The sequence below is a fragment of the Myodes glareolus genome, chromosome 1, assembly GCF_982192425.1.
Source record: "Myodes glareolus chromosome 1, mMyoGla1.1, whole genome shotgun sequence".
Taxonomy (NCBI): domain Eukaryota; kingdom Metazoa; phylum Chordata; class Mammalia; order Rodentia; family Cricetidae; genus Myodes; species Myodes glareolus.
The window spans coordinates 133,209,536-133,236,995 of NC_142026.1; the positions used below are offsets into that span (position 1 = coordinate 133,209,536).

Below are 27,460 nucleotides of genomic sequence, written 5' to 3' on the forward strand. Positions count from 1 at the left end.
TAGGAGGCAGTGAGGGGTCGCAGATGGAGCTGGGAGCTCAATTTCCGCCTGGTTTGGATCCTGGAGCTCAGTTTACCACTAAGCCTTACACTATATTAAAGGGTTTGGCCAACGCTAGCATGCTACGATTGTAAAAGGCAAGCCTCAGTATGTCCCCCGTTTCTTTCTGAGAAATTTCGAAATAGTTGTTACTTCAGATTTAAGTGACAGGCCCAATTCTTGAAGAGAACCAGCCTACCGACTCCGCTGGACACGCCTTCCCGACGATCTGATTTGCCCGCCTGCAGTGGGCGCCCTGGGTTAGCTAATGACTGAAAGAATGGTACCAGCCCAGACAGCAGAGCACAGAGGTGTGCTCTCAGGGCTTGTTATCACTGGCTTCAAGGCTACCCTGGGGTTGCTGGGAGCCATAGCAGCCTGCAACCCAATCATTACAGTCTGGGAGGACGGTGTGCCAAACGGCGATAGTTTGAGTAAATGATCATTGAGGGAAAGAGGCTAGTGGGAAGTAGCAAGCGTTTTCAGTCTCTCAAAGGTAGACAGGAGACTCATGACATCATCTTTCTAAACGAAGCCAGCCCATTTGCCTCGATCTTTTTCTGGTCACTTCTTGAGCGTGGAGGTGGAGAATTTATAATCATTTTGTATTTCCCTGCTCTCAGCGTATTATCTGGTCATGTATAATAAATGAGCCTCAGGAGAATGAGAAAAATGTATGCATCGGGTTTTGCAGCAGTTAAATGCATCTATTTAGCTCAAACCTGCATTCAGAACTCATAGCACTTCCCATCTGTGTGAACTTGGTGTTATACAGCTTCTCATTTCCTCATTCCCCGCATTTGTTAAATATGGAAACAGCTCCTCAGAGGATTTCTGTGAAAATTGAATGAAGGTAGGTGTGTATGTATTGTACATTCCTCTCAACCATTTGGAAAGCTGACACAAGTGAATCATAAGTTCAAATCTAGCCTAGGTAACAAAACCCAATTCCTTCCTTTTTCTTTTCCTTTCTTTATTTTCTTTTTCTTCTCTCTCTCTCTCTCTCTCTCTCTCTCTCTCTCTCTCTCTCTCTCGGAGGTAGGTGTGTGTGTGTGTGTGTGTGTGTGTGTGTGTGTGTGCGCAGTGGGGTTAGCATAGCGTCTCTCATAGATAGTAAATGTTCTATTGTTGTTGCCATTGATTCCCAGTAGTGACTTTAACATTAGCCTATTAAAGGTTATAGTTGCCCAGTTTCTCCCACTGGCGATTATATCTCTGAAAGTTTGGGACAGCATGAGATTCTGGGTTGAGGCACATTGCTCTGTTTCTGTGTGGATGGGATCACATAAAGTGTGTTTGACCTCTGAGTTCCTTGCAAGCCCAGTTTCAAAGTCTGGGATGGCCTGTTAAGAACAGTCAAATGCTGTGCTAACTTGTTCAAACATGTGAGGACTTACACTTTTTTTTTCTGTCATATGACAGTGACCATAGTTACTACATATTGGGTGCTTCCCATATGACCTTGCTTTAACATTATGAATCTCTGTTCAGAGGTGGTAGAGCCTTTGAACTGTGAGGCCTTCTGGGAGCCCTCATGTCACTGAGAGGTGTGCCCAATGGATCCAGCTTTGGCTAATCAAGAGGGACTGTGGGATCACAGCCTCTTCTTCTTCTTCTGTCCTTATTCTCTTTAAGATAGCTTGCAGGTGAGTTCCAGAGCAGCCTGGTCTACATAGCAGGTTCCGGGCTAGCTAGGGCTACACAGAAAGACACTGTCTTAAAAAAAAAGAAAAGTGGTTTTGTTCTGTTACCTGTTTTCATCATGATGTGGCTGAGAAAGGACCGTTGCCCACAGCTGTAGTTCTTATTCATTTGCATGGGTGGGATGGAATCCTGCTTATCTGTGCCAACAGACATGACTGGCGCCCCCAACACTGAGCAATGTGAATGATCTCAGGTGTTTTGTTGTGGTTACAGGAAACTGTCTAACAAAGGACCACAGGGCACGTAGAACTTCACATGCATTTAATCCTCTCTATAAACCCCGAAAGAATAACGCACTCAAGTGCACACAGCTGTTGGGGGGCAGAGCCTGGTTTTAAGGTATGTTCTTACCGATGAACAGATGCTCGCCACCTGAGCTTAATTACTGGTGTTCCTGGAAAGGCTTGGCGATCACTGGCGATCACTGGATCAACTACCGGCCCCATCCCAGAGTTCCTGAGCTGGGTAAGGCCTAAAAACTTGCATGTCTACAAATGGAGAGCCCGTCATGATTTTCATTTTTTTTTTTGCTGTGTCCACCAAAAGCACAAATGAATTTTAAGGATTATATTATTGTTTACCATAAAGACTAGAATGTTGTTGTGGAATATTACTTTAACTATGTAAAGATGTGTTACATTTGTTTATGTTCTAACTAACTATGTAGAGGAGTGTTACATTTGTTTATGCTGCATTTGTTTAGTGATGTAAAGATGTGTTGCCTTGCCTATCTAAGGCACCTGATTGGTCTAATAAAAAGATGAATGGCCAATAGCTAGGCAGGAGAGAGATAGGTGGAGCGGGTAGGCAGAGAGAATAAGTAGAAGGAATCTGGCCTCTGCAGGAGAGGGTGGGAGAAAGAGAGGGAGACACCCAGGGCTAGCCACCTAGGCAGCTGCCTGTCAGCCAAAGCTGGGGTAGGACATACAGAATGAAAAAAAGAAGGTAAAAAATCCTGAAGCAAAACGTAGGTGGAGAGTTAAATTAAGTTATAAGAGTTAGTGGGACAAGCATAAGATAAGGCTGAGCTTTTATAATTGATAATAAGTCTAGTGTCTTGATTTGAGAGCTGGTTGGTGGTCCAAGAAAGCCAGCTACAGGAGACTATATTTAAATCTAGGGAACTTGCAGCCTCCTATGCCCAGAGCTTGTCTAATTGTGTGAGTGCCTTCAAACCCTGTGTGACCCCAGTCTGGGTTTATAATGGTGCTGGCACTGGGGCTGGCTCTGTGACAGATTTCCAGAACCTCAGAAGCCCTTGAAGATCAAGGACAGGAATTCCTGGCTCTGTGGCTGGGACCACATTCCAAGCATCCCAGTGAGGACACTGAAGGGAAACATTTCTTGAAGATAGTGTTGTTCAAGGTCTTCGGTGTCCACGGTGCACACCATCGGGAACTTTGTGCGCAAGCTGATGGGCTGGCTTTATGAATTTTTAAAATTTATTTTTGTTTTCATCTGATGTATGTACCTGTGCAAGAATGTGCTCTGTGTATGTGTGTATGTGTAGGAGGTGTTCAACGAGACTTGAAGAGGGTGTGGATCCCATGGAGCTGGAGTCACCTTAGATGAGTGCTGGGACCAAATGGGTGCTCTGAAAAGCAGCACGTGCTCTTAGCCCCTGAGCCACTCTAGGCTCCGCTTTAAGGGATGCTAGCATCCCACTTTGACTCGCCTCTGTAGGAAGACAGGAGGCAGGCTTCATATAGGTGATTCACAAGCCTCCAGCAGTCTCTCGTCAGGTAGTAGACTTTCTCTGTACACAGCAAGACAACAAACATTTCCTTGAGGGGGATAGAGAGGTGAGTCAAAGGGCCTTGGTGCACCCTGATGTGCCAGTGTAACTGTTAGCTCAACGGGTGCATGATTCCCTTTTAGAAACATGCAATAAGATGGTCTGCTGGAGAAGGGTGCTGGAAAAGGGAATTTATCCCATGGAAACATTCTTGTTATCCTGGTGTTTGGTTGAATCAGCTAAAAGTCCACACCAACAGTAACTCTGACCATGCAAGTTCTACTTTAAATTTCAACAGCTGAAAAACCTGTTGACATCACTGTTTCCAGAATTTTGGAAGCCTTAGCTGTAGCTAGTTTCACACACCAGCAAACTTCTTTTCTTTCTAATCATCAATTTTTAAGATATTTATTTGAAGTTTCCGACATTCCGTGTGTAAAGTCTGAGGCAGAATTATTTTTAAAATCCAGCGAGGGTCATGTATTGGCCACAACAGTTTTAGTGCTGCTTGATGTGAAATAGTTGTCACAACTCTGGGGCAGAGGTCTCTAAAAGTCATTGCCGGGGCTGGAGAGATCGCTCAGTGGTTAAAAGCACTGCCTGCTTTTCCAGAAGTCCTGAGTTCAATTCCCAGCAACCACATGGTGGCTCACAACCATCTGTAATGAGATCTGGCGCCCTCTTCTGGAGTGCGGGCATACAAGGAGGCAGAATGTTGTATACATAAAAAATAAATCTTTAAAAAAAAATAAATAAAAGTCATTGCCTAATTAAGGGCACGCATAGAGAAAGTCCTGCTGGATTTGAGTCCCTGAGTTTCCTGTGAAGGAAAGAAGTGAGTTTTCTGTCTGTAACACTGGGCTTTCTACACTGGTAAAACACTGACCAAATCAACATGTTCGTGTATTTACTCAGTGCTGGGAAACATTGTATCAAGGGACATGTGGGAACAATAAAGAAGACATGTGCTTTAAAAAATGTACTACCTTGTAGAAAAGACCAATTTTCTGGTTTAAATACAGGCTTCCAGGCTAGCTCATCAAACCGGATCTTGGTGACAACGTTCTTGGAAAGCAAGGAACTGGAAGCAGTGTGTCATGAGGAGGAAGCCTGGGATGACAGCTGAGCCCATGTGGTCCTCGCCTCCCCCCATTCAGGGTTTTGGATTCTTCCCAGTATCTGCACCAGCTCCCCAGGGCTGTACCTACCTTGCAATGCACTACAACAATCAATACGCTGCAACAGCAATGGTAAGTACAGCCTTAATCCCTGCGGAGTGAGCCGAAGCCAGGGCTCATTATTCACTTCCGGTATCTCGGTGCTTAGCTTTCAGAATCCCATTCTGTAACTCTCCCAGGTCTAGTAATCTGTCTGCTTCATCACCGGCAATGAAAGTTGCCATAGCAGAGTCTTGCTTTCCACTTTTCTTTACCGCAGAGCGTGTCTTTCCTGGCTCTTCCTGTGAGATCATTTAACTATGATTCTTAATGATCATTCAGGAATCCTCTTGACAACTGTCATATTTCACCAGATTTCTCCTACAAAAGAGTGATACATACCATTTCCTCCAGCTGCTTGCCTTTCTCTTCTGAGGATCTGTTGTGTAGAACTATCTTCCAAGCCACACTGCCACCATCTTCAGGAGTGCTACTGAACCAAATTTCAAAAGATAATCACAGCTGGACCTGTGGGCTATTTTCATCCCTCATAGGAGGGAGGAAGCAGAGGCCAGTGAATCCTCCCTGAGTATTCAGGCATCCCTCCCAACCAGTTGTATATAATTTTTCCCTAGTTACGTGTGGTCTTGGGGGAGGAGATAGAGGATGTAGGTGGGGAAGGATGAAGGGACAGGGTTCCATCTATGAAGCCCTAGGGACGCCACCAGCCTTGCTGTGTGGCTATTTTAAGGTCATCTGTGCTCCTGCCTATAATCACTTACCCGTTACTCTGTAATAAGCCTGCCCAATAAACTCACTGGTACCCAGGATGAATTCTGGTACAGTCAGACATACTTGCTGTTAAAAATCTATGATATCAACCACTGTGTCACTAAACGGTTATTATGTGTGTTTTATTTATATCAATAATATGTTCTAACATGATATAATAGAGATTATAAACTACATAAGATACCTGGAATCCTAACACTTGGGCTGTAGAGGCAGGATGACCAGTTCAAGGTCATCTTTCGCTGTGTAGAGAGCTCAAAGTCAGCTTGGACTACATAAAACCTTAAAATAAAACAAAGCAAGCTTCAGTCTCATGTGTGAAGATGACTACACTGTTGACATTGGCGTTACTTTTCCTGTCCACAGCATGTGTTCTTCAAGCATGCTTTATGGTCCTAGGGGCTGGGTTTGCTCTGAAGTGCAGAAACTCAGAACTTCTCTTGTTGAACCTCACAAAGCCAAGCTTTAGTTTCCCAAGTAGTGGGGCTTCCCTAGGCCTGACTGCCTTTGTCGGCGATATTGATTTTAATTGAAAGTCTTGTACTTTGTACCTCCATAAGCAAAGGTGGTTTGCTCCTGGCTTACAAAATGTGCTTCAGCTCTGAACCTCAACTATCACCCGTGAGTCTATGGAAGGCCAGGAGATGGGTGTGCATAGGCGTGCTCAGAATGCAGAGGGCACGGCAGAAGAGGCTGGCTCCTAAAGTAGGTACGGCAGCTTGGATCTGCATCAAATACCTAGAAGCAAATAGGGCTTCTCCTGGGGGGTAAAGCTCATGCTAGAGGGTCAAAGCAAGAGAAACTGTCAGTCAAAGTGCTCGCGGAGAAGGGACACCTTTTCCGGTTCACATGACAGTAACTCTTAGGCCAGTATTGGCTTTGGGAAGAGAATACATGTGCATTCTCGGGCTAGAAGCTTATTATAAAGTCAACTGTTGGAGTTTGCCATTGCATCCTGTACCTCAAGTTTATTCTTTCTGTATCTCTGCCTCTGTGTGTGTGTCTCTGTCTCTCTCCCTCTCACTTATTCTCTCCCTCCCTCCTTCCCTCCTTCCCTCCCTCTCTCCCTCCCCTCTCTAGATTCTGCAGTGTCTGTGCTAGAGGCTCAGAAGTAAATGTTGAGTTAAAGAACCTTGTCATTAGATCTTAACAGTTTGTATACAATGTCTCTTCTCAAACTACTTGAATTTTTATTATTGGGGTAGAGGACATAGGGTAGCCTTTGGAAAGTTTTTCTAAATAATGTTGGGTCACCCAGCCGTCCTCTCTGCACCCCCAGAGAAGTGTCTACAGCTGCTTTCCACTGGGGCTGCCTGCTCCCAGTCCAGCAGCGCTTTGTTGCATCTGGGCTCCTTTGATTTACTCTCGTTCGTGGAGTGATACCCTCTGAGGCTGTGATGATGCAGCCTCCCAGAATGTTTCAGTCCACAGTAAACTGCATGCCAGCTAGATACTGGCGTTTTATGTAGGTCAGCTGTGCCGGGCCCCATGCCCTTTTTTTTTTTTTTAAAAAAAAAAAAGTTTAAAGCCTTTGATGGATTCATTGCTGAGTGCACTATAAATAAATACAACCTCGAATTCCAGACAGTGAAAATGGTGTGTGAGGGGCTACATCAGAGCTAGCTTTGTGAACAATGACCCTTTCAAGGTGACAGAAAAAAAACCTGGATTGGTTGTTGGGAATCCAAGGTCAAATCCCTAGCCCTGCCAGAGATCAGGGATCAGCTGGCTTCCATATCTCTCAGTGTATGCTCAATTTTCTTCCTCTGTCATTTGGGGGAAATCACACAGCTGACAACTTTCTCCAAGTATCTTTTGGGGTCATGTCAATTCCTGAAGCTGGCATGTGTTACCTGGAGATACACACACACACACACACACACACACACACACACTCACCTACTTCTCTCTACACCTCACAATGTTTCATAATCAAATACGTCTGACAAACAAAATCTAAAAGATTTTTTACCCAGGGCTTCTCAGAGCCTTTAGGAGGAGGGTATAGGAAACACAGTGATCTCATTAGACCCCAGAAACCTTTGTTCAGGGGCATCTTATAGCCTTATGTACTTATGTATCCTTGAGTGTAGTCCTGGAAAATATAAAACTAGTTGGTTGAGCTCTATGACAAAGAGAGAGAGAGAGAGAGAGAGAGAGAGAGAGAGAGAGAGAGACTACTTCTCTTTCTCTTGTAGCTCCTGTCACATCTTATAATCAGAGATGTCACCATTCTTCAATTTTTTCTGCTCCAAAATGGTGGTGGGAATAGCAAAGGCCAGATTTCACGATGGGGCAAGAAACTGTCCTTCTAACTTAAAACAAAAAATATTGTCTCTCTTTTCCATATCCAGTCAGTGAGATTTTAGTTTAGAGCCATACAGATTCTAAGAAAAGACGAAGTTTTATAGGGGGATGGGTAGGCAAAATAATCTACTTCATTCCTATCAATTAGGAACAAAAATGCAGTCCCCAAAGCACGTTCTAAATAGCGGCATTGAGAAACCAAAATAGACTTAACACACGGTAGAATTAGGCGCCCTATTTCAAGCCCTGCTGTATGTTTATCCTTATTTGGCTGCTCCTTCCAGAGTTGCATGACTATGGCAATGAGAATGACCTTGGATCCTGCAGCTGGTCATCTCAAATCCAGGGAAGATTAAGCTTCAGTGGCTTTCATCACAAATGTAACCACAGGGCCAGCATGCTTTGGGAATGTCTTCTACCTTGTACCTTTCCTGAATTCACCACGTGTTCTGCTGAGATGTGAGCAATACACCATGGGAAATCCAACCACACCTTCAGCCTCGGAGGAAAACAACCAGAGACAGCCTCAGTTACAGAGGTCCTTTCCAGAGGGCCGTGGGTCTCATCACACACGACCCACTTGCTCTGGACAAGGCAAATTGATCAGAATCACCTCCAGACCAAAGGGCTGTCGCCTGTAACACAGCAGCTCCATCCTATGGCAACTGCCTGCTTTGATGATCCAGTAGATCTCTAATGCAGTGTCGTGGTTGTGCCTTCTGTCCTGCAGGTCTATCTGTTCATCTCCCCCTAAATACTTCCGTAGTTGTCCTCTGTGGGCTTCTGCCCAAATCTGCTTGCTCCTCTCCGTTGGGGTGGTCTGAATAGGCATGACCCCTATAGGCTCCTGTATTTGAGAGCTTGGCACTATGAGGAGGTGTGGCCTTGTGGGAAGAAGTGAGCCACTGTGAGGGCAGGCTTTGAGGCCCAGGGTGGCTCACAGTCAGTCTCCTTTTGTTGCCTGAGAATCAAGATGTACGACTTTCAGCTCCTTCTCCAGCTTCGTGTCTGCCTGCACACTGCCATGCTTCCCACCATGGACTAAACCTTTGAAACTGTAAGCCAGCCCTGATGAAATCGTTTTCATTTTTAAGAACTGCCATGGTTATGGTGTCTCTTCACAGCAATAAAATCATAACTAAGACATTTGGTTTCCAAACTTGCTATCAGTCTTCTCAAGAAATCTCACTGGCCCTCAGGCAATCTTTGCTAGAATGGGGAGACAAACCCTTCCTCATGTAAATCACTTGCATACCCACACCAAGTAGGCCCAGGGAAGCAGGCAGCTAAAATACCAGCCATGGCACCTGCTTCCCCCATCACACATCCTGTGGAAGCCAAGGTCCTCGCGAGGCCATTAATGGTTGGCTGTCATTTCTCATATTACTGTGGTTAGTTTGGATGCCACTGCTGCGTCCCCTACACCAAGTCCTTTGGGAATTCCATTCCCAGAGTCAGATCAAGTTCTTTATTTGGCCCTGTGCACCCTGCCCTACTCCTGGCACAGCACCCAGGATGGACCATGTGTTGGGTGGTTCTTGCAACACTGATGTGCAATGGAGTCTGCTCTTCATGTCCTAAACCTTCCTTGCCAACTTTCTGAGCACTATTATTCAGGCTGCCTTTGAAGCTAGAAAGCACCTGAGTTCAAAGGATTAACTACAAGTCACGGAAGGTGGCACTTGAGACCGTGCCACAGTCTCTCTCCCCAGTCATGACCATTTCCACATGTTATAACAGCAGCTGGCACCTAGCGACTGACACTGAATCAGAACAACATGTAACTAAATAAATTCAAGTGTATCTGGTAGCAAGGCACACAGGGTATTTCAAAGCAGTGAAGGACATTTTAACAATGTAACAATCAATAATTGTCTAATTATCAAGGGAAAATTTTGATTGTATCTTATGGAACAAGGAAACCATAAAATAAAGGGAAGAAACCAAGGTGGAATACACCCTTGAACTGGGGAACTTTCCAAGTATTAACACAAATAAATAAACAATCTAATTTGGCGATATACAAATTTGGAAAGATCTCATTGGCAGATAGAATTTGAGAACTTCTCCTATAGTTCTCCCCCTTTGTGTTTGGAGTGGTAAGTTCTGGCCATGGGACACAGCCGGCATCAGCTGGTGTTGTCTCTTCTCTCTCCCTGGATCACAGACATGACGGCTAACGCTATAGCAGTCATTTGTTGCCTCTAAGCTGACAATCAGGAGATGCCAAGAGCAGGCAGGGATGTAAGCCTCCCCTTGTTGTTGTCAGCTGTATGACTCAGCCTGGCAGCAGCCTCTCCATTGGATATTTGTTGTGTGAGAAAATAAGTCCCTCATTTCAGACAGTAGAGTTGGGCTTTCTGCTGCTTGGCATCAGATTCCTTCCCCTCTGATTCCAAACTTGAAGGAAAACACAAATAGCAGAAAAAATGCTTGCAATGTTAAACACAAAAATTAATTTCCTGCAAATATGAAAGCTTCTATAAATAACAGGATAGAGACAGTCTAACCTTAAAGGAGCAAAGGGTATGAATAGGAATGTAAAAAAATAAGTAACTCAAACAGTAAGTTCAGTAAACCTCAGCTTTACTAGTTATTAGAAAAATTACAAGTAGAGCAGCACTTTAATGACTTTGCCACCAACTAACACTGCAAACCCGGGAGAACTGTACCATCTTCCGGGAAGAAACCTGACAAAAACGCATCGAAAGTTTGGTAATGGCCATCCCCTTTCGTTGGAACATGGTCCAAGAATGGAGTCGTGTGAGGAAAGTCCTGGGTGCTTGTGAGAAAACACCAAGAAAACCAGACGTGTTCTGTGACCTCAGTTTCTTCAGAGCACAGAATTGTTCTTGGACTGTGTGTCTGTGCTCCTCCTCCCAAGGTACAGCAGATAGGAAGGAATTTACTTCTGATCTGGCTATTGCAGGAAAACATGTTTTTGTCACGTGGGGTTTTTCCTTGTGATTGTGTACAGCTTGAACCCACGAGAACTTTGCTCATGAAAAGGTGACTTTTCTTAACCCTCAGAGTACAAGTTATCTGAATAAAGTTGGCTATTGCATGAGGCCTCAATTTAGGCTCCATTCTCCCAGGTTCCACTGCCTTTAGAGGAATGATTACCTTTTGGGAATTTGTATGGAGTAATAGTTGATGAACTGCAAAGATTTGTCATGAGGATATCTACAGAAGTGCTGTGGATAATTACAAAATAGTGGAGGGTATGGTCAAAGAGAGCTTTGGTTAAATGAGTTACAGAACTGCCCCAAGTGTCCTAAACATGCAGCTTTTAGTCCGCAGTCAGGGTACACTTGTCAATAGCCAACAATGTTCATTATTCATTATTAAGTGAATGGCAGATTGACAGACACAAATAGGATATTTTCATTATTGAGTTCACATATTTATGTGTGCCATAAATAGCACAGAAGAAAATGTGTTAATACCTTCCACATTATTCCTGAGCTTGGCCCATATTTCCTGTTTATTACCTATATATAAACTCGGGTTGCTTATGACTCTTTGGGCAAAAGTACTTACTCACTTAAGCCTGTCAAATCTAAGTTCAATCCTTTAGTTTGACATGATGGAAGGAGAAAACTCTCACAAGTTTTCTCTGATGGCCACATGTGCACGGTAGCACGCATGCATCCACGCCCACACGCACAACACACACAAATGAATGTGATAACAAAAGCTTTAAAACATGTAATTTTTAAAGCTGGGGATCACATCACACCCCTATACTAACAGAACTTGAAAAGGTGAAGCAGGAGGAATGTGAGTTTGAGGCCAGTCTTGTCTACAGTGGGAGATCTAGGCCAGTTAGTTACACACAGAGAGAAACTCTCATTAACAACAACAGAACATAAATTACTTTTAAATCAGGGAAAACACTCTAAAAATAGCTCTTGGTGACCACAGGGAGATAGGTGAATTGATGGTTTAGTGCGTCTGGTTGGGATACAGTGAGGTGTTAGGCCCACAATAAGGATTTGAGAATATCCCAAGAGGCTAGTTAATACAGAACACACAGACAGTCTGCTTCCCTGTCGGCTTCTGCCCGAAGTGCTCTGTCCTGTACAGTAGACATTGCTGTATTTGTCTATCTGAGGCTCAGCCCTGCTTTCAGGGTGCTCTGCATTTCTCCTTCATGATCTAGAGCAAGTAATTTAAGATTGAACTCTCCAGGAGTAATTTTATTTCTTTTATTTCCAAGCTTGGGCTAGGAGCCATGAGCCTATATATCTCTCCATAGCCCCATAACTCTGACAGAGGAGTAAGTATTGGACTCTTCTGGACAGGTAATGAGTACTTTGTCTTAAGAGCAGAATAGGCAGATGAATTTTTTTCCACAGCTGGCTTTTGCCAACCCCTGTGCTGACTTACTGTTTTCCAAATTACCATTTTTCCTAATGCATCAAGCCAGGAGCAGGGACCGCATCTCGGTTACTGGATGCCCCAATCTCCCTTCCACACAATACTGAAAATGACTGTTTCCCTGAAGGCAGTCATCAGGAGGATCTTTCAGAATCAACACGTGCCAGCTGGAAGTTCTCCAGGGTTCCTCTTTTTTTTTTTTTTTCAAATGAAGGAGAGTATTTTATTAAACTAAGACCAGGACCGATGGGGAAGTAGGTTGCATGGGGGGAAATAGTGAAATTTATTATAATTACATCTCTCACCCAGGGGCCCAGCAGAAAGTAGAAAACCCCTCAGCTAAGTTAAGACAGTCTCTCTCACGAAGGTACTCTTTACAGTGTCTTTGACAGGGTTCAGGGGACCCAGGAGAGGGGTGAGGGCATCCAGAAACTCTCAAGGGTAGGAGGGGTGTAAGTGAGTGGGACATGAAGGAAACCAGTCAGGGGTGAGACTGAATAGTGACCCCCACATTGTGTCCCTGCTGGAGCTGACACCACAAAGGATGGCATCACCCCCAGAGTAGGAGCAAGAATGTAAAAGGAGCAAGGAGAAATACTCTACCTCAGGTCCTCTGACCGCCCCCGCTACTCTTCCATTGGCCAAATCCTAGCAGGCAGGAGCAGAGAGGGACCTCATGAGGCTTTGTAGGGGGAAAGAACGAAAGGCAGAGAAGGGAACAGACAGACAGGATTCAAGGGGATTTTCCTCCCCACTCAAGGTGACATTTCAAATACAGGGTTGCCATCATTCCTCCATGTTTCCTCCAGGTTCAGCTATGTAGGTTGTAAGAATTCAGAATTTTCAAGAGCTGCAGAAAAGGCCCAGGAGAATCCCAGAGAAACACACGGTTACACTGAACATTTGTGCCTCTTCAAATGTAGGCATTAAAGTCCTTACTCCAATATGATGGTACGGGAGCGAGAGCTTTGGAAGGTGATCAGTTTAGCTGAGATGGCGAGAGTGGAGCCCTCGGAAAGGGATTTCCCTTGTGGGAATAGACACCAGACAACTCTCACCTCCTTCACCGTGAGGAGACAGACATGCACTAGAAGCTGGCCGTTTGCAACCCAGGAAATGAGCTCTTACGAGAACCAAACCATATTGGTATCCTGATGTCAGGCCTCTACCCTCTTGAATCACGAGAAATAAATTTCTGTTAAGTCAGTCTATGGTATTTCATTATGACAGCCCAAGATGATGAATGCATAAGCAGGTATGTACTGAATATGGTGGCAGTTACTATTGCTTGAGCATGGGTCTGGGTCCAGTCATAGCGTCCAGTGATTACCTGCATGGGCTCCTTCAACCCCAGCACCTGCCGCAGAGATATTGCTACCTCTCTTTGATGTAAGCAGGGGCACTGTTGTCTAAGGAACCATTTATCTGTCCCCCCCTCCCAAGTCTTGAAGCCATCTAGGTAAAGGCACAATTCTTAGAGAAAATGGTCTGTAAATGACAGCTACAAGTAGACAAGGTGGATGGTATTCTGGAGTTAACTTCACATCTCTCGAGGAGGAAGAAACAAGGTGAGCTGAGGTCCCAGGAATGGGGAGCTGATTGTAACTGGCAGTTACAAATCCAGGGCTTGTAGCTCTTGTTCCTCCCTTGTTGGTCTGCCTGGAGCACCCTTCCTCAGCACCACCTTGTTTTAAATGACAAAAAATGCTATGCATGTATGGTGAGCAATGTGATGTTTTGAAGTATTAGTGTATGCATACTGTGACGAGGCTGAATCGAGCTATTAATAAACCATTCATATTCATATTCATACCTCATTGTGGGGAGGAGCATTAAAATTTGCTCTCCAGAGAGTTTTCAGGACCAAGACAGCACCTTGGTCTTAGCGGTCGTCACATGGACTAGCTCTCTTGCACCTTTTCTTCTCGGGTAAATATGATTTTCTTTCCTTTGACCAGCATCTCCCCGAGTCTTCTTTGCCCCTGCATTCTACTGGAAATCATTCTACTGTCTGATGTCAACTTTTCAGCTTCCACATATGAGGTCATTTGGTATTTGTCCTTGGCCAGCATCTCCCCGAGTCTTCTCTGCCTTTGCTCCAAGTCACTGGAAACCATTCTTCTGTCTGACGCCAACTTTTCTGCTTCCACAGATGAGGTCATTTACTATTTGCCCTTCTGTCTTTTTGTTTTTGAGGCAGGGTCTCTAAACGTAACCTTAGCTGTGCCTGGAACTCACTACGTAGGCTGGAATTAAGGTGTGTGCCCCCACATTTGGCCACATTTGTCTTTCTGTGTCTGACTTGTTTTATAGAATGTCATCCAAGGATACCCAAGTGCTATGAAGAACTGAATTTCTGCCATTTTCAAGGCCAAATAGTATGCTATTGTGCATATATACACTACAGGAAAGCATTTGTCTTTTGATGGACACTTAGGTTCATTTTGTGTGTTAGCTATTACGTCTAGGGCCACAATGAACACAAGAGTGCAGATGTCTTTTAACATCTATTTCCTTTCTTTACATATATTCTTAGCAGCAGGTTTTCTGGATCATGTGCTAGTTCTGTGTTTAATTTTTCTGAGAAACCTCCATAATGTTTTCCAATGACTGTGTTGGGAAGACCTGGGACAAATGCAAGCTCAGAACATGAGTCTCATTAAAAATCAGCTATCTGGACAATATTTTGACTTTTTGGAGAAGACAATCCAGGCTGTTGGAGGGTGGTGAAGTAGTTTCCTCTAGGAATGGACAGTATTTCTGGCTCTGTAAGAGTTTAGAATTAGAGGCGAGGCTGGGGAAGTCCTAAATGTTCATACTTTTACATAAAGTTCAAAAAGACACTTGCGGGTTGGAGAGATAGCTCAGTGGTTAAGAGCACTGACTACCCTTCTGGAGGACCTGGGTTCAATTCCCAGCATGCACATGGCAGCTCAGAACTGTCTGTAACTCCATCTCCAGGGAATCCAACACTCATGGCAAAATACCAAGGCACACAATATAAAAAATAAGTAAATTTAAAAAGAATAAATTTGCCATTACTGAGACAATCTGAGTGTACTTGGATTTTATGTGTTTTTAATAAAGAACTGGATCCATTAGAACAAAGACAGGGCTGGGGAGGTGGCTCAGCCAATAAAGTATTTGCCACACAAGGGTGGGGATCTGAGTCGCATCCTTAGCAAAGCTAGACTCTGGAGCACACACCTGTCATCCCAGTGCTGGGAAGGCATAGACTGAAGAGTATGATGGCGCTGGCAAGACAAAGATGTGTGTGATGACTAATGTCAGCCAACCTAGATGGGTCAGTGAGAGACCCCAACTCAAAAATTAAGGTGGAGAGACTGAGGGAGGCACCCAACATTGACCTCTGGCATCCAGAGCCATGTATACATACCACACATGTGCACATACACACACACACTCACACACACACACACTCACACACACACACACACACACACAGAGAGAGAGAGAGAGAGAGAGAGAGAGAGAGAGAGAACAAAGACAGTCTACCTTGTGATTTCACTTAAAAGGTGTAATTAAATAATTGATTTTAGATAGGATTTTAAATTAAATTTAAAATTTGGTTGAATTTATGAATAGTATTGGAATGTTTAAGTGAACTGAGAGTCAGTATTGTTTATTGGGTTTATTGCTGATGCTTGAGAGCTGGGAATGATTCTGCTTCATAGTTCAAAGTAAAATGGAATGTATTAAATTCATAACTGTAGCTTAACATTGACAAGGGGGTTTTAATTAACTGCAGCATAAATGGAAATGATTGTTCAAGGGTTTAGTCTGTTCAACTTGACATCACCAGTCATCGATGAAAGAAGCTAAAGTTAGTTATTCTTGCTTTACTGCACCATTAAGTTGAGAGTTATGATTCAGATACCCTAAAGGAATCACTTCAGGTTTTAAATTCATGTTCTGAACCGTGGTTGTGGCTTGGTGGTAGAATACTTGCCTAACATGTATAATGTCTTCTGTTGGGTCCCCAACATTGCAAAAAATATCAATAAAAATAAAATTTGGTAGAGTGCTTGCCTAGCACACATAAAGCCCTGGGCTTCATCCCCAGCACTGCACAGACAGGGCATGATAGAACATATCTGTAATCACAGTTCTGGGGGAGTTAAGACAGGAAGATCCAAAGTTCAAGGTCATTCTGGGCTTTTCATAAAATAATGAACCTTTAGGACTTCCTCAGTCCCATCTTTAATTCTGAACTCTTACAGAGCTGGAAATACTGCACAATCCTGGAGGGAAACAACTCCATCACCCTCCAACAACCTGGGTTGTCTTTTCCAAGAAGTCAAAGGAGTCCAAGGCCAGTCCAATCTACATGAGTCCCTGTCTCTGACAACCAGTCAATCAAAATTGGCATGCATTTCCTCCTCCACATTTTCCTTTAGCCTGTCCCCAAGAGGGTGCCCTTCTTTCTGAGATTAGCTGTGGGGAACTGCTCAGAAAGGCTGAAGGCAAGCTGTGGGAAGTCACTGCCTCATCCTAGAACACATGCGGCTGTTTACAAGGTCAGAAGGAACGTTGGCTTTGCATCTGGGGAGTATTCACCACAAGAAATCTACACACACACACACACACACACGCACACACACACACACACACAGAGTGGGGAGTGGTTCCTCAGCAACAGGGGTCAGCAGGAAGCTGACCATCATTGATAGGGCCTGAAATACATCTCCAACCTCTTCTCCATATTTTTGTTCATATCAACACCTGGTCCTAGAGGAGAATAGCTATTTCTGCTTGCCCAGTGCTACCAGACACTGTTCCCATTTCTTATCAATATTATTCAAAAGCCTGAAGGATCTATGACTATTATTTAAAGGGCTGAATATCACTCATCTTCCAATAATGCCTAAGTCTGGAGCCTGATGGAATGCCAGGGTAGACCAGTTATCTAGCTGGAGTAATTAGAAATGGTGAGACATATTTAAGCCAAGGAGTTAAACATCCCTTGAAGAGATGAGTCGGGGCAGTAAGAATGGTATGAATATCACTTAGTCATCCTCCAGACTTCTCAGCTACACATGTCCTGAGCACAAAAATCACACACAGCATATCTGAAGAGATTCACCAGATATAGGAGACAAGCAGTGCCCACATGTGACAGTGACTCAGTGTCTTGTTTAGGGTTTCTGTTGCTGTGAAGAGACACCACGACCACAGCAACTCTTACAAATGAAAACATTTAACTGGGACAGCTTGCTTACAGTTCAGAGTTTCAGTCCATTATCGTTATGGTGGGACATGGTGGCATACAGGCAGATGTGGTGCTGAAGAGGTAGCTGAGAGTCCCACATCTTGTAGGTAACAGTAAGTGATCTGAGTCTCTGGGCATGGCTTGAGCATATATGACAGCCCATCTACCATCACAGGGTGCACCAGTTGGATACAGTGGGAACCTGAACAAACCAACTGGCTAGACTAGTGGAATCAGGGTGCCCTAGGTTCACATGCGAGACCCTGCCTCAGGTGAAAGGTGGAGAGTGATTGAGGAACACACCTAATGTCAACTTATGACCTCCACATGTATGTGCACGCCTGTGCTCCCTCACATGCAACCATGTGTACACAAATGCATGCACACCACACAACAAATAAATGTTTAAATAAACAAGTAGATAAATAAAAAAAATCCACAGGAGAACCAGAGGGAAATGACAGTAGAGATGATGACGGGGTAATACTTAGATCCTCCAAAGATGATCCGGTGGAGAGACATGAACTGAGAGCCATTTCCTTTTCCTTTTTTTTAAACCCTCTTTTCTGTTTTGTTTGTTTGTTTGTTTTGAGACAGGTTTCTCTCTGTAGCCCTGGCTGTCCTGGAACTCACTCTGTAGACCAAGTTAGGCTCCATCTCACAGAGATGCACTTACCTCTGCCTCCTGAGTGTTGGAATTAAAGGCATGCGCCACCATTGTCTAGCCTGAGAACCATTTCTCAGGTGTCAGCTTAAGGTAGAAAATGTGAGAAGGGGCACTTGATTCAGTGAACTTTCACAGAGTAAAAGTTACCCAACCGAGTAACTCGGCTCCTAGCTCCAGCATTCAGAGACAGCCTTCGTGCCTTCGTTCCATGACACCTCCCAGTCGTAAGTGTCTCCATGTCTTTCCTTCTGCCGCAGCAGGATTCTAGGGAATGGGTGAGTGGTTTTTGTTCTTCTTGTTGTTTCGCTCATGAGTTTTAGATGCGGCATAGCAGCATCCACTCCTACCCCTGTTGTTGCTGTAGGTTGTTCCTTGTTTGCGAACACCATGTAGATGAAACTGTGTCCATATCTGAAAGTTTTAACACACTATAATATTTTATGAAATTTACATGTGTTCTGTAACTACCAATAGTTTGTTCATTTTATTTCTATGTCCTGTTCCATTGTGGGACTGTCATTTATTTATTATATTCTTGGTGGGTATTTTTGTTTTAGGACTGTAATGGATAGTGCTACTGTGAACATTCTTGTTCATGGTGTTGATGATTTCCAGGAGTGAAATTTCCGGGTAATGGGGTATGGGTGTAGTAAATTCTGAAAGACAGTTTTCTCAAGTGATTTTGCCAATTAGCTTCCACTCCATAACAAAGCACCCCAAAATATAGTGGCTTTGAACAGTGACTCACAGTAATCTGGGTCAGTATAGGGGATTGAATTAATCTAGAATGTATGTCAGCCAATTTGAACCTGCCTTTCAGGTCCTGGGGTAGTTGATGATCTAGCAAGTCATTGGTTGCCATTAGTTGCAATGGCATCGTAGGTCACTCATCACTGTCTCTAGATGCACTCACCAGATGTACTGGGAGCCATGGCTTCTTCACCGAGGTCATAAGGAGCACAGGCTTTCTCATTAAGGTCATTAGACACCATGGCTCACTCATTGCCTGGCCCTGCAATCTGAGTCCACTCACATGGTGGTAATGACAGACCTCTCACAACAACAAAAGGGTGAACTCCAACCTAGCAGCTTCCCCCTGCCTTTTCTTGTGTCACATTTGCACACTTCTCTTGTGTGTTAGTGGCAAAAGCATGTCTCATGACTAAGTCCAGATTCCAGGAGTGGAGAAATAAACCTTATCTAGCTACAAATTAGATATGCCAATTGCAACTGCCTATTTATTGTGTGGACACTTAGTGGGCATTTAAAAATTTCCACAGCATTTTGCATCAACCGATGCTCCCACTAGCCATGATGTGAGAACCATGGCATTGCCACGTCTCTCTCATTTGAGCTATTCCACCGAGTGACAGGATCTTTTGATCTTAATTTTCATTTTTCTGTTGACTAATGCTATCAAGCACCCTGTTTGCTTGTGTCCCTCTGGATGTACTTTCTTCACGAGTCTAATCAAGCTCCACTTCTTTATTCTCAATGAGATATTTTCCTTTTCAATTATTTGTAGGGAACACAGACATCATGTGATGATTTATCTTGGTTGCCAACTTGACTGGATCTGGAATCAAATAAAAGGTGACTAACTGGGCTCTCCTGTGACAAATTCTCTTGATTACATTATCTGAAGTGGGTAGTTCTGCGCCAAACGTGGGTGGCACCGTCCCAGGGCAGCCCAGAAGAAGGAGATGGAAGAAGGGCATTCTGTGCCTTTTGCCTGCTTGCCTTCGCTCTGGCTGACATGTTCACTTATTTCATGGGGGTCACTGCTGCATTCCTTCATTGATATTAGGATCTGGGTTTGGGCTTCCAGTTTGGATAGAAAACCAAGGATGTTTTAGGAGCCCTCCAGGCCTTCTGTGCCAAATTGGGACTGTTGAGACAACTGACCACATGGATTGATGGACCACTGAGTTCCCAGCGTCACTGGTGTGAGTCAACTGCTGTTGGACTACTCAGACCCTTTTATGTAAGCCAATCTGGCAAACTCCTTTTAATATATAATCATTATATAGATTCTGTTCTTCTAGGGAACCATGAGGAATACATGCAGCCTTCTCATAGAGCCCATCATGTACCTTTTCATTATTCTAATGCTAATCTTTTGAGAAACAAAAGTATCTTTTAAAATAAGATGTATTTATGTGTGTGTGTGTGTGTGCGCATGCACATGTGTGTATGTGTCTGCCTGTGTACACATGGAGGCTAGAAGAGGACATCAGTCCCTTCCCTGCCACTCTCCATCTATTCCTTTGAGGCAGGATCTCTCCTTGGACTCGAGCCCACTGCTTTCTCAGCTGTACTGGAAGCTGGTAAGTTTCAGTGATCCCCCCCCTTCAGTCTACCTCCCTCGGAGCTGATGCTGCACAGCAGGACACCTGGCTTATTCAGTGGGCTCTGGATCCAAGCAAATGATCATTGCGATTGCACAGCAAGCAATCATTCCTAATATTGGGAGCTGTTCTTGTCTCCATTCTATCACTGTGAAGAAACACCATGACCAAGGTGATTGATTATTAGAAAAGAAAGCAGTGGCCCGGGGCTTCCTTACAGTTTCAGGTTTAGTCCATTATCACCATGGCAGGAAACATGGCTGCCTGGTGGCCTGCGCTGGAACAGTAGCCTGATCTGTCGGGAGGGAGGGAGAGAGAGGGGAGGGAGGGAGGGGGGCTGGAGGGAGGGAGAGATGTGGGGAGAGAGGGAGGGGGTTTTACAACCTCAGTGTACACTCCCAGTGACACTCTTCCTCTAACAAGGCCACCACACCTGTCAATCCTTCTAATCCTCTTACATAGTGCCACTCCCTGGGGACTAAGCTTTCACATACATAGGCCTGGGGGCCGTTCTCCTTTAGGCCCCCACAGCTGCTCTCCATTTTTCCATCTTTTCCTCACATTTAGTGCCTTTAAGTCCCATTTAAATGCTCTATGTTTCCACAAAGGTGGCGAGGCTCTCCCCCTCTGTTATTGTCTGGGCATTCCTTTATCCTCCCTTTACCGTTTAAGGGTATGGTCCATCTGGAATTGTGCTGTTTCCCTCACATAGGTCTGTTGCCCACACTTTTCTGTGAATACCCAGACCTCGGAACAGGCGCACGCTTTCCCGAACCAAGCCCATGAGAATGGATTAATATCCTAAGGGTTGAAGCATACAGACACAAAGAAACCTTTCTCATTCACCAAAGAGTAAATGGCCACTTTATTAAACTCAAGTCGGGTATATATACTAGTGGGCAAGGGGGCAAAAGGGCAAAGCCCCCTCCCATCAGGAGCAGTGGAAGAGGGTGACAGGTGTCCAGTGCCCAAGGCCAGAAGCAGCTGCGGGAGGCAGGCGTGGCAGGTGTATAGGGCTTGTGGCTGGAACCTTGTTTACAGGTGGAATTACCATAACAAAAGAGGGCCAAGTTCTTTCTAAGCTAAACCCTCAGGCCTGTGCAAGTGCAGAAAAGCCAGGGAGCCAGAGGTCAAACGGCCCTGCAAATCTCCAGGAACAAAAGGGGGAAAGACCTGTGTACCTACATAGGTCTACCATCATTTACTGAATGGATCACTTCTTTTATAATCTTCATCTGATAGAACAAAGGTTCACTTTATATTCTGTTCATTCATCAACACCGTAGTTAGTCATACTCAACATTTGGAAGTTTTATGTTATATTGGAATACGGTATATTGAAATCTTATGTGTGTGGTTGTTTTGCCTGTATGCATGTCTGTTCACTGTATATATCTGGTGCCTGCAGAGGCCAGAATAGGGCACTGAACCCCCAGGACTGGAGTACAAATGATTGTGAGCTGCCATGTGGATTCTGGGAATTTAATCTGGGGCTTCTGGAGGAGCCACTGAGCCGTCTTTGCAACCCTTTAGACTTTTTTACATTTTACTTATCTTCTAACTTAATTATCTCATCTGTAAGTTACTAAATCCAAGTTCAGTTCTCAATTCAATTATAAAAATTAAATAGGTTCCAGTTCTTGGTGAAAACCTCTATAGTTTCATGACCATTTCAATCATACTTTTATCTAAAATTATAAGCCTCATAAACCTAATGTCTGGATCAAATGTGTTCTCTTTCCATTGTCTTGACTTTTTCCTGGTACTTTTTGGTCACTTGTCATATTTTTTTTTTTGGTGTGCTTGGTAATAACTTAATTAAAAGCAAGACATTTTGTATAAAAAATTACACAGTGTGTTGATCCCTCTTTTCAAATTAGGAAGTGAACTGATTGAATTTGAGCTTCAGAGTTTGGTCTGGTTTTGAGAGAGGGCCTTGCTATGCAGCCCTGATAGAACTCACTATGTAGACCAGGCTGGCCTGGAACTCACTGTGTAGGCCAGGCTGGCCTGGAACTTGCTATGATCCCTCTGCCTCTGCCTCATGAGTGCTGAGATGTGTCACCTAGATGTGACACAGACATGAGTCACTAACCTTGCTAAGGGCTTCAGGTTAAGCAAGGGCTACTTATCTCTTATTTACCTTCATTCCAGGCACCAAATCTCTGACAAATGAGATGGTGGTTGTTTGTTTTCTTGCCTTGCCCCGACCACATATGCTTAACTGAAGAACAGGGAATGACTTGGAGGGAAATTACACAGGGAATGTGGTGCTTGATTTTCTGAGTCCTCAATCCTTGCCATCAGCTGGCCATGAATTCTGGGCTTTACCTTCCCATCCTAGTAAGAATCTTGCCTGCTATACCATCTTATAATTCATTTGGCTTCCAAGCTCCAGAATATCCACGGAGGAAATTGTGGTGGTATCTGTCTGGTTCACTTCCATGTATTTTCTTTCTCTCCAGGATTTTGGCCCTACTGATGGCTCTTTGGTTACTAATTTTATTTCTTCATCCAGTGTGTGTGTGCTTTAATCTTCTGCTTTTATGATTATATTTGTTGTGGGACTCTGTCTTCCATGTATGGCATGATGGTTGCCATGTTGAAATGAGAACACCTGTGATTTCCACAGAAGCCTCTCCCAAGATTGGTCTACTATGGAAGGGAGGAGGGCAATGAAGTTCATGGAGTCTGCAATTCCCTAGGGGTTTATAAGGGGTTAAAAAGTGCTTTGGAGTGGGGAACATTTCTTTGGTGTAGCTTCAAGTAAACTGTCCTGGACCCGGTAAGTAACTCCCACCACCCTCCTCCTCCTTAAGCAAGCCTGTAAACATGAACCAGACCTAGGAAGAATAATATCCTTTGTCATTTTTTTTTGCCCGTTTTATCTAGGGTGAATAAAAACAGAAAACCCCACAGTGTGTTTTGAGGAGAGGTAATGTGTGTGATAAATATTTTTTGTGTGGTAAATATTGTCAACTTGGCAGAACCCACAGTCATCTAGGAGACAAGTTGCTGAGCATGCCTGGGAGGGACTATCTACATTTGGTTAACTGGGGGGTGGGGAAACCCACTCTCCATGTAGTTGGCATCATTCCATTTAGGCTCCCGCTACCATGGCTCCCCATCATGATGGACTGGGATTCAAAATCACCTCTGCCTTCCATCTATTGCTTTTCTCAGGTCTGCTGTCACCAGCAGGAAGCGAGTGACTAACATGGTGTGATACATGCTCCTCACGCACAGGTGGAAGCAAGAGCTCCCATTTGTCATCCTGAAAGACAAATAATACGTTGTCAGCAGCCAGCATCATGGGAAGGGGATGTTCTCTATCTGCTTCCTGTAACAAGAGCTTCCCGCGGCGCCTGTCTTCCCAGCCCTGCAGTTCTACTTGACATGGAGACTTTGACAACTTGCTCACACATTCTGTAGCTTCCCATCAGGGTCGGAATGCATTCCTGGTGCTGGTCTCTAGGGGAACAGAACAGTTGTTCTTGGCTACTGACAGCTGGGGGTGTGGCTGTGGCAGCACTAGAGGGTTCTGTAGAGAGGTCAGGGGTTAGCCTTGACAAACCCCCTGGGATAAAATGTAGGTCATGTCACTGAAAGCCCAACGAGAGGAAGAGCTCACATAAATAGCCCCCTCTTGAGATCTGGCTGGTGCTATGTCTAAGGAAATGGTTTCCATAGGAAACGATAATAAAAATAGAATTATTTTTAAGCTGGAAGGAATGACACTTTAGTGTCCTCCAGATTTCAAAATAATTTAAAATATCAGAGGAAATGTTTGGCTATTCGGCTATTCACAGCGTCCTTTGTGGTGTCCCTCCTCTTGTGACCAAACGGAGAAGAGATGGCCCCGCGGCGGCGTGTGTTTGAAAGATGCAGAGACACTTCCAGCCTCTCCGGGCCACCGCTGTGAATTCCGACTCGGTGCCGACCAGATGTCTCCATCTCTTCTCGGTTGAGTGTTTCCAGCCTTAAACCGTGGAGGCTTCTTTGAGCAGATTGCATTAACAAACTAACACTTGGGTTTTTATTCTCATAGGAAATGACTTGCTTTTAATAACTACAGTTTGCGCTTTGTGGTACGCCTTACATCTTCCTCTCTCTCTGTGTATGTTTATGTACATATATATGCATATATGCATACATGTCTATCTATGTATACACATACACACTCATACAGAGAGAGGGGAGTTGTATATGCAGAGTCTTACCAGTGTGTCCCAGGCAAGCTTGAAACTGTGTTGCTCAGGCTGCCCTGAGCAATCCTACTTCTTCAGACTCACGAGCACTGGGATTACAGCCATCAGCATTTTTTTTTCCCTTCTTCTTTCCAATTGCTTTGTTTCTGTTAGAGCTCAAATGCCACAAGGAAAACACTTGGAGAAAGCAGGTCATCTTGGGGTACCAGGCAGTAGGAAAGTGTCTGGGCAAACGGGCTTTCCTATCTGTGCTCCGAGAAGGTGAGAAGCGGAGCCATTGCCCAGAGAAAAGGACTTGACAGCTTAGGCCCTCTCGTCTCCTTCTTCAGGGAGATGCTGTTCTAGCCTGTGTTCTGTTGCTGTGATAAAACACTCCAAAAAGCAACCCGGAAATGAAAGGGTTTATTTGGCTGACACTTCCAGGTCACAATCCATCCTGAAGGGGAATCAGAGCAGGAGCTTTGGTGGGAACTAGATCAGAAGCCATGGAGGAATGCTGTTTACTGGTTCATGCCCTGGCTCACACTCGGCTGCTGCTTTATTCTGCGCAGGCATACCTACCTAGGGACGGTGCTGCCCACAGTGGGTTTGGCCCTCCCACACTGATCAATCAAGGCGATCTTTTGCAGACGTGATCACAGGTCAGTATCATTTGGGAAATCGCTCAAGTAAGGTCCCCTCGTCCAGGGTGACTCTAGGCTGTGCCAAAAATGACAATAAAAGCTGATCAGGACAAGAGATAAAGAATTTTCAAACTTGATGTAGTTGACAGTAGGTGGAGGCGAACTCTAGTACTAGCTCTGTAGCATGAGACAGAGCTGTGCTCAGAAGTGTCTCCAGGGTGAATTCTGCTGGCCTAAGATAGAACCTGACCCCGGCCATTTGTTCACATCAGGTGCAAAAACACATACCCAAGGGAGAGCGACTGCTGGAGCCAGGCTATCCTTGCCAGAGCCGCTAGTACTTAGAGCTGCTTTATCATCCGAGGATACCCAGTGCTGGCTGTTATTAAGGAATTTCAATATCCTGAAGGAAATAGAAGAGAAGATTATAGGAACAAAGGGTGGGGTGTAAGTGATGCTTTGCTCTTCAGGGAAAGTCTGAAATCGGCTGGGAAGGAGTAACACAGCGGATAAAATCTGCAGGTGTTTTGATCCAATGGTAAAAGGCATCCTCCCACTCTTTAATGTGGAATATTGAATCCACCTCCTTTGAGACATTTTCAGGTTGCCTCAAACCAGAGTGAACATTGGCCTGGCTTCTTCAGTACCCCGAAATTGCCCTCAAGTGGTGTGTGTGATCTCAAGTGAATGGCAGAACTGCCTAAGCCTCAGCTTCCATAGCATTGAAAAGATTCTGATTCTCAGTTATGTGACCAGGATCAAGAGTAAAAGGAGAGGGGTGGGAGAGACAGCTCAGCACTAAGAGCATGTACTGCTCTTGCAAAGGACCCAAGTTTGGTTTCCAACACTCACAGAAGGGTTTACAAGTGCCTGTAACTCTAGCTCTAGGTAATCTGATGCTTCTGGGGTCCTCAGGTACTGCACCCATTAACACACACACACACACACACACACAAACACACAATAAATGTTTTTAAAAGAGAGTGAAAAGAGGAGAGCGAGGATGTCTAGTTTGAATCGCGTAAAGATTTAACAAAACAAGTCAAGAGAACGCGGATATGTTGGGAAAGTATACTGTGCTTTTTCAGAACTACCCAGAGAACAGGAAGGAAAACAGAAGCAGGGTCTGGCACACTTCCCAAGCCTCCTCCCCCACACAACCATTCTGATTAGTTTTTACTGTGTCCTGATCCTAAGGTTGCCCAACTAGAGGATAGAGAACAGACAGGAGAGCAAGTTCTACAGTGGTCAAGGGAGTTTCTCTCTTGTCACGTTAGAGAAGCTTCCCAAAGCGAGCCGTGCTAGTAGCTGCCATCACCTTATGGTGAAGGAACTGCTCACCGTCAAGGCTGCAGCTTAGAGAGACATCTTTCCCATTAAGTGGAGACCACAGGCTAATTGACAGATGAAACTAGGATGGGGCCAAGAACATCTTCAGCAAAGCGCATCGGCACACGTTGCTAAGGTGCTCCTCCTAGGGTTTCTAGGGCAACCGTTATCTCTCCACCCTATAAGGCTATTCCTAGCCCAATGATGACAATCAGTTTCTGTACCTGAAGGTCTCCAATTCTATTCACTATCTGTGGCTTCCCTGCCTGCCTTCCCCACTGCACTTTCCTCCCATAAACCCTGCCTGCCTCTACCCACCCATTGTCCTTCTAATGTTCATGGAGGATGGAGTGACTTTCTGGTAGCCACATGCAACACTCTCCTGCCAGCTTCCACATGGCTCTTCTCTGCAGTGTCGAGCAGGGTTTCACACCCCGTTCCCTTTAAAGCTTTGCCCTTTCCTGCTTCTTTGCAGCTCTGCTCGGGCTTTTTCTATCTCTGACTAATGTGTCTCTGTTGGATTTGCTGGCTTCTGTCCCTTCAGTATTACCATTCCCCGAGGTTCTGCCCTGAGTTCGCTCTGTCATTGCTCTATATATTTGTCCTACTGAGTCCGTTCATTTGCATGTATGCTGAACTAATAATAGGCCAAGCTGGGTGTGGTAATGCACGCCTCAAAGGCAGAAGGATCTCCGGAAATTCAGGGCCAGCCTGACCTCTTAAAATGAAAGAAAACAAAAGTAACGGGCCAATCACAGGAAAGCTGAGCTTTACACGGTTGAGACAATACAGACACAAAATTCTAGACCTAAATATCGGTCGTCTGTCTATGTACAATTGTGCAATTTGGTAAAAATTATATCATTCTATACACATGTAGCAGCTTGCTTTTTATTTCTTATTTTATTTTATTTTTTTGAGACAGGGTCTCACTGTGTAGC

At 44.6% G+C, this 27,460-nt stretch overlaps 1 long non-coding RNA gene across 2 annotated transcripts; it reads left to right on the forward strand.

Moving 5' to 3' along the window:
• The first annotated feature begins 39 nt into the window (after positions 1-39).
• Positions 40-8,880, forward strand: LOC125391035 (uncharacterized). 2 transcript variants are annotated; one of them, XR_007228934.3, is made up of 4 exons: positions 40-892; positions 1,957-2,208; positions 4,501-4,728; positions 8,019-8,880. It is a non-coding gene; the product is annotated as an uncharacterized LOC125391035 (long non-coding RNA). The 2 variants fall into 2 exon arrangements; XR_015001279.2 differs by having other exon boundaries at positions 1,957-2,082.
• The last annotated feature ends 18,580 nt before the right edge of the window (positions 8,881-27,460 follow it).